Here is a 7,579-nt window from a genome sequence, read left to right as displayed (position 1 = left end):
ACACACACACACACACACACACACAATCTGTGGTACAGTATGCACATTCTGATGTTAAGTACATAAAGATGGTCTGCACATGGGAGTTAATGAACTATATGAACTGAATATAAATTACAATTAAGTGAAAACAAGTATGCCTGTCACGTGCACAACATGCAGGCACACACACTCTGGATAGAAGAGCTACAGCATGAATATACACACAAGTATAGTAGCTGTCGGATGAACATCTTGTATGTCCAAAACCGTTGCTTTTCAGGAAATGAAGCAAGGCTAACGATATTTTGAGCTAATTACCTTTGAATAAGTCTGATGAAATTGCCTTGTAACTGTTAAGATACTTGTAAAACCCACAGACAGACAGAAAGGGTGAGCAATGGCAGTGATTTATGAAATAAAAAAAATTATTTATGTTTTATATATAAAAAAATGTAAAATGACAAAATATAGAGATAGGACTTTTCTGCTTCAATGGTATAACAAATACTAGCAGGATCTAAGTTTTTTTCCCCTTTTAGAGGCATTTCCGCTATTTAAAAACAAAAAAACTTTTATTCCATTCAATTTCCTTCTTTTCTGCTGCTCTCTCTGCCTCTGCCTGTCTTTCGGTTATGCTCTCATCCGTCATGAATGTGGCTGGACACACTGAAAAACACAGCAAATGAGGCCATAGATCACATGTAGACACCAATAGACATAACCTTGGAGGAAAGAGACAGAGAGACGAGAAACAGAAGAAAAATACAAATATGCTAAATAAGAAATACTATAATATAATCATTATCCTCTAGAAATTACATCAGCTCTCTAAGCGTCAGCAGGTATTAGCCACATCTCAACAATGAATGCACAATGGGGAACAAGGTATAAAGTTTTAGTTGTTGAGTTTGACAGGCGCTGGTAGTCGGATTGTGTTAACTTTGGACAGAGCCAGGCCAGCTGTTTCCCTCTGTCCAGTCTTTACGCTAAACTAAGCTATTCGCAGCTGTCGGTACATATTCAAACAAAAGATATGAGGGAGGTATTAAGATAACTATCATCCAACTCTTGCCAAGAAAGCGACACACCCTTAGTTACTGAATTTAGTTCTTTTAAAAATCAACTCTAGCCCATGTCCTTGTTCTAACCCAAGTCACGCTGCTCCTCTTAACTACAGTAAGACATCTCTATCTTTCTCTCGCTGCCTGTCTTTGAGCATCTCACAAATCATATTCTGATCAGCCGATCACTCATCTCTCTGCCTTGACAGACAGTTGGGGTGTGTGTGTGTGTGTGTGTGCACGTGTGTGCTAGTAAGGAAAGGACAAACACTTCAGCAGATATCGTGCCATCTAAAAATATGCTGGCGCAATGCAGAAAAATGTTTTCAGTAGATCACAACAAAGTCCTTTCTTTGAATTTTTGACAGCACACTGCAATTATGTGATTACTATAATAGTAATAACACAATAAAATATGCCATTAAGTCATTAGCCATCTTTACTGTTGCCATGCTAGTATATGCCATAACATGTATTATATATATTTGAAATAACAATAATATTTACACATTAAATGGTTTAGAAAGACCATGGTAATGGCCTCAACGGCACTTTGGGCAGAGGCATTGTGAGGTATACTTTTTTTGTTTTTCAACTGATTACCACCCACAGGAAACGCAATTTATGTCCAGCTCTCAAATGTTAACCAAAAAAAAACAACTGAAAAATAATAAAAATCTAGAACACATCCAGTGGACTATTAATGAGCATAGGAGCAACTGCTATCAACACTTTGTGCAGCACTTCTTCTACTGTTGTCAACTTAAGAAATGGAAAAAGCTTGGCGGCTTAGTGGCTGTTAACATCTGCCTCGGAGCCACCACTCGGTTTTGACTGTGCATAAACGTGTTTAAATAAAGTCTGTTTATTGATGCTTTGATTGAACTTTAGACAGCAACAGCCCTGAAGGACTTCAATGTCTTGCTCAGAGACACTTCAGAAATGATCTTCACAGTTGTGCCCTACTTGAAATGACAGTGTCTTTAAGCAACAGTCTTTACCACCACGTCACTAATCTCAACATGCCCACGCAAAACAACTGCATCACAGACGTGCCATTCCAAAACCCAATCCACCATGCAAATTAGCTGACAGGGCCCAAGGACACTTCCAGTAGATTTATGTACCCTCTTCTCATCGTTCTTCCCGTCTCTGTCTGCGCTTACTTTTTTTTAGCAACTTCAGAGTTGGACAAACACCAAAGAAACTGCTTAAAAAGGAGCACACGGCAGTCTTTTCTCCCTGACCTCCAAGTGCGACTAAATGCTGAGTGAATTGAATATGAACCTTCTCTGATGTGGTGCCAGGGGTAGGGTTTCTCCACTGTGCAGTTCAGTAAGGCTAAGTACATTTCTGTACTGTAGCTGAATCAATACACGGAGGTACATCATAAGACCATTATGCTACTGTCTGAGCTGCCTCAACCAAAGCAGGGGCCAAGGCATTTGCTGCCAACGGGTCACCTTACGGAGCTGTTTTACAAGCGGAGAGGCTTGACCTTGCCCTGTGTGTTGCGTAGTGGAAATGTGGTGGTGATGCTACAGCAAGGAAAAGAAAAAAAAATGAAATACAAGGCCTCAGGCAGTACTTGAAATAACAGAATTACTCATTACAATGGGAAGTAGGTGAATATAAAGCCAGACCTCATAGCTGCATAGTAGCAGCAAGATTGGTACTCTTATGATGAGTGAATAATTTGGTACAAAGGTACAGTAGAAATCAATAGATTGTGAGCTGTAATCCAATCAGTCATTTACTTTAAAAGCAATTAGGTGATGTCATCCATAGGGACGTACAGGATATGAGAAATATCTCTGTCTCAGTGACATCAACAGCAGAGGGTGATGACAGGATGAACAATCTCTCTTGCTCTGCTGTTTTATTAGATCGGCACAATTTGAACATGTAACGAGGAAACAACGGCAAAGGTAAAAATGGATTTAGTGCCATTGTTCATTTTTATGAGCACAAAAATGACGTGATAACACTGTACAGAAAGAGACAGAGCAAAAGCTAGAGGAAGGCAGAGATACATGGAGTGAAAGAACATTGAGAGACTGTGTGTGTGTGTGTGTGTGTGTGTGTGTGTGTGTGTGTGTGTGTGTGTGTGTGTGTGTGTGTGTGTGTGTGTGTGTGTGACACACAAAGAGAGCCATGTATAAATCCATCGCTCGCTAATCGAAAACTCTCCTCTTGCAGTGAATCGGGCAGTTTTATGTTTTCCCACTATGTGTGTGTGCGTGCTTATATGTGAGTCAGGACAGCTATACAGATACGCAGTCTATACACAGCAGTCCAATCCACCACTTTTAATTATGTGTGTGAGTGAATGTGGGAAAAGGTAAATTGCTCTGTCAAGCTAGGAAATGGGCTTTTTGATGTTTGAGCTCTCATCACTTGGCATTTCTATTATTCAACAAGGAGAAAGGAATGAATGGTGAAGAGGAGTAGGAAGAAGAGGAGTGGAGAACAAGAAGAGGACAAACAGGGTGAAGGTAAACCTCCCTTCTGAAAGCGATCATCATAAAGAATACGTATGTAACCGGCTACTTGGTGAGAAGGGTCCTAATGCCGGTCTCACTGACAACCCGAGGTCTGTCAGCCAGTGGGAAGAGTCTACGTCTTCCAAAAGCGATCACTTTCTCACTCGCATCCTGTCAAAAAGCGACAATTGGTCAGGTGCCTTTTGCGTTTGTTACTGACGCAAAAAGTCTCATTTAGAATCCAGCCCTTCGGCGTTATATTTAGATGCGCTTGGTTGCGACTCTTGGCGTCACTTTTTTGACACTCTGGGTCGGGAGGTACGTTTCAGTGACACGTAGGACAAGAACGGGACACAAACCCCGGTCTCCTGGGTAAACGTCCTGTGTCCTTTGACTCATTCACCACCCCAACCAACCTCCTAATGCAGATTTTCCATCTTTTATACTACTCTCTACCATCGTCACTCTTCGTGTTACTTCATCTTACAAGCGGCTGCTGTGTCAGGTGTGTTCAATAAAGACGCTAGAAGGGGATTTTTGCGTCTGTTTCTGATGCTGAGAGCCACTGACCAAGCGTCACAATTTGACGAGATGGGACTGAGAACGGGTTGATCATTAACATCAGCAGACATTGTATTGGTTTTTATGGCCTAGAACTTAACGGTTTGCTTTAAACATGCAAAAGAAGCTCTGATAAAGCCACTGTGGGCTATGGACCTACACAGCCATGAACAGTAGTCTGACAGTGTTAGCAACATACTGTAGTGTTAGCTACATTTAGCAGCTAAAGAGCCAGATGTGTCCCCAATGACCGCGTGGAACAGGCACAGTTAAAATAAGAATTCAAATATTAAACATTGACCACGTCGCCCAAACAAATGACTCCAAAGGAATGCTAATGTGGTAGTGTCTACTGGATGTGTAACTGGGTAAGTAACATTTTCACCCCAACAACTTTACAAGGTGATAACACATCAGCTTGTTTCGCTTGCCCAACAAAAAGAAATAAAAAGACAATGAATGCTGCTTCAATGTTTGTTAATGTTTTAACATTGGGATGTAATGTTTTTATAGTCAAGGGCCAATTCCAAAACCTAGCTAAGTATCGATTGTTGTATTGTGCTTGGTGCAAAAGCAATGCTCAACTAATTTAGATAAAGCTTGAAGACAAGGCTATAGCCAGAAGCGCTTGAACATTCAAATTGTTTAATTTTAACATAACTTTTTTTTTTCAACCAAAATTAGAGTGCTGTAACCTTCTCGTCCTGAGCAAAAAGGAGATGGGTTCACAGGCACACTCTGGCAGCCATTTTTGAGACCCAGACTAAACTTCTGCTGTCTCAAGACAGCTGGTCAAACATGGTTAAACTCTGCAATTTCTGTCAGGGAACTGACCATTTCTTGTATGTTTTCAACACTGGACAACACTGAGTATGTAACTCAATTCATATCTAGAGTAGAGAGAAAAACAGCTGCAGTCTTTTTTTGGATACCTTTTTTTGGGGCATGAATAAAGCACAAGTGTATACACCTCAGGGCCCGGCTAGCGACCTTAAACCCACAGTACATTATCTCTAGTCCACACAGCCTCTGGCTAGGAAGATGCTCTTCGACAGCAGGCCAGGGAGGCTCTGCATACACTCTGGTCCTGTACTGTCTGGAACACAGGTTCACATTCTGAAGATCCCTATTCTTTTCTATGCTGTCTGAAGCTGCAACAGTTACTCCACAAACTCACTCCATCTGAGTGAGACAGAAGTGAGGACCCCTAAGAATATTGAAAGGCTGAGGCAGGAAGAGTCAGAGAAAGAAACAGACCATATCCTGCAAACCAATTATATTTCCGCACCTCTTCAGCTCTCTCCACCTCTCTCTCTCTCTCTCATTCTCTCCCTTTCTTTATCTCCCCTTTTCTTTGACTGGACCGTGAATTTGGTCAATGTTGAAGTAAGGCCATTATTTTTACAGAAAAAAAAAAATGACACAGACCTGTGAAGAGAAGAAGCCATTCTATAAATCCACCTACATGCATCATCCCTTATTGCTATTTCTTTAAGGAATAGTTAACATGTTAAAGAACAGACGTATTGGGAAATACACTTATTTGCTTTCTTGGTGAGTAACCTGAGAAGATTTGATACCACTCATGAGGAACAAGCAAGTAGCTTAGCTTAGATATGACTGGAGGCAGGGGGATACAGTTAGTTTGGCTCTGTCGTCTCTCCAAAGTAAGAAAAAACAAAAAAACAAAACACCTGAAAGCTCCTGGACAGCTGTCAAACACGTTCCGGAGTTGTGAGGTTATGAGGCAGAAACCCCACCAACTGTATTCCTGTACCACCTGTATTCTGAATCTCTCTTGTCTCCAGTTTTAAGAAGACAATTCCTCTCCAAGGTGGGGCAAAAACAGTGTGGGACGTGTAAAGTGGTTATGCACTTCTCAGATGGCTACATTTGGAAAATATATCAGCGTCACCTGGGATCATCTGGAAGAGAAAGCTCTGCGGTTTCTACAAGGCTCGTCCTCCGTCATTATCCGTACAGTCACTGCACTAACACGCACAGATATGTAGTGGACATATCAGCACTCATCAAAAATAAAACACTGGCTTTAATAATTGAAAAATACTTTCTGGTGGCAATGGCAGTCATCTTTAATGCAGATGACAGGAGTTGAAAGGGGAACTCTACGAACAATCCCAGCATGGACTTAGAGCTTTCTCAATTCTGCTGAGAAGCTGCTGAGCACTGCTGGCTTAAATAGAGAAACTTGCTAAACACAGGTCCACTGCTGGGATTATCTTCCTGAGTGATATCATAGTTTAAGTCTTTTAGTCTCGGTTGACAGTGCGCCATTTTTTTAGTAAACAGACATTATTCTGAAGGTTTCCCTGAGCTTGTTTTATCTTATCCAAAAGACATGAGTGAGTACTTTGGCTGAGACTTTGGACCTTCTTGCCAATAGTTTCTGTATTATCACAGAAATTCAGAATACTACTGTCTGCAGTGTTGTGAATCTAGGCACTCACACATCTTCTACTGTTTCTAATCATTTTAATGCTGCAGTTTAACCCCATTGTGACTGTTAATACATTTGAGAACTAAATCCCATTTTGAATCAAGTTTTTCTATATTTGCATTTGTGCATGATTTTGTGGTTCAGTGCACTTGTTTTGAAAAATCTGTATATGTGTTTATGTGGGTGGACTCCGGCTTGAATATGTATTAATGGAAATCCTTGTACAGTACATTTTAGCCTCAAGGACTGCTATCCATGTTCAAGGTGCCTTATTTTCCCTGTCACATCAACAAAAATGCTGTCCATTCGTATCAATTATACTTCACATCCTCTTCGCGCTTATTCAGACACGTTAAAGTCAATTATGTCTAATTGCTGGGAAATTACACAGCACTCGCATTGCCGTTATTGTCCATGTACCGGGGAAGTCTTGTTGAAGGTTATCACATCGCAGTCATTAACTGTTATGAGATAAGAGAGCCACGCAGGTAAAGGAAGGAGAAGAGGGAATGGAAGAAAGGGAAATGGCCACAGCAGCACTCTGCAGTATCAACTACCATTGTCTCATAACGGTGGGCAAACCATGCCTCTTTAGTGGAGCATCTTATATTCCGACTGAGGAGGTTCAAATAAAAGTGGTTGATGCAACACAGCTAATAAGCTTCGATAGCTTCCTTCATTTTGGGCTCTCTGGCTCCCCTGTACCCTCAAAAGGTCACCATTGTCAATTAATTTCAATGTGAAATCTTACGGTTTCCAATGCTATGTAAAAATGGTCGTACATACAAACATACACACAAACAAAAACATCTCCAAAAGTCATTTCATTCATCTTGTAAAACTTCAAATAAATAAAGTCACTTTTTATACAATAAATCTTTCAAAAACTGATTAAAATGCAAATATGGTATGTATACTGCATCCCTGGTCGAAGGTCAGTATGGGGTTTTATCATATATATGTCACATTTTAATATTGATGACATAATTAGAACTCACACCTGTGTGTGTGTGTGTGTGTGTGTGTGTGTGTGT

The 7,579-nt window shown here is 40.7% G+C and overlaps 1 protein-coding gene across 3 annotated transcripts in view; it reads right to left on the bottom strand.

Moving 5' to 3' along the window:
• plxna1a (plexin A1a) overlaps window positions 1-7,579 on the bottom strand; it is a 280,313-nt gene that overhangs the window by 126,023 nt on the left and 146,711 nt on the right. The window lies entirely within an intron of this gene.

This window comes from Etheostoma spectabile, chromosome 7, assembly GCF_008692095.1.
Source record: "Etheostoma spectabile isolate EspeVRDwgs_2016 chromosome 7, UIUC_Espe_1.0, whole genome shotgun sequence".
NCBI lineage: Eukaryota > Metazoa > Chordata > Actinopteri > Perciformes > Percidae > Etheostoma > Etheostoma spectabile.
The sequence above is the reverse complement of the archived record's forward strand: the minus strand, read 5'-3'. Positions and strand labels throughout refer to the sequence as shown.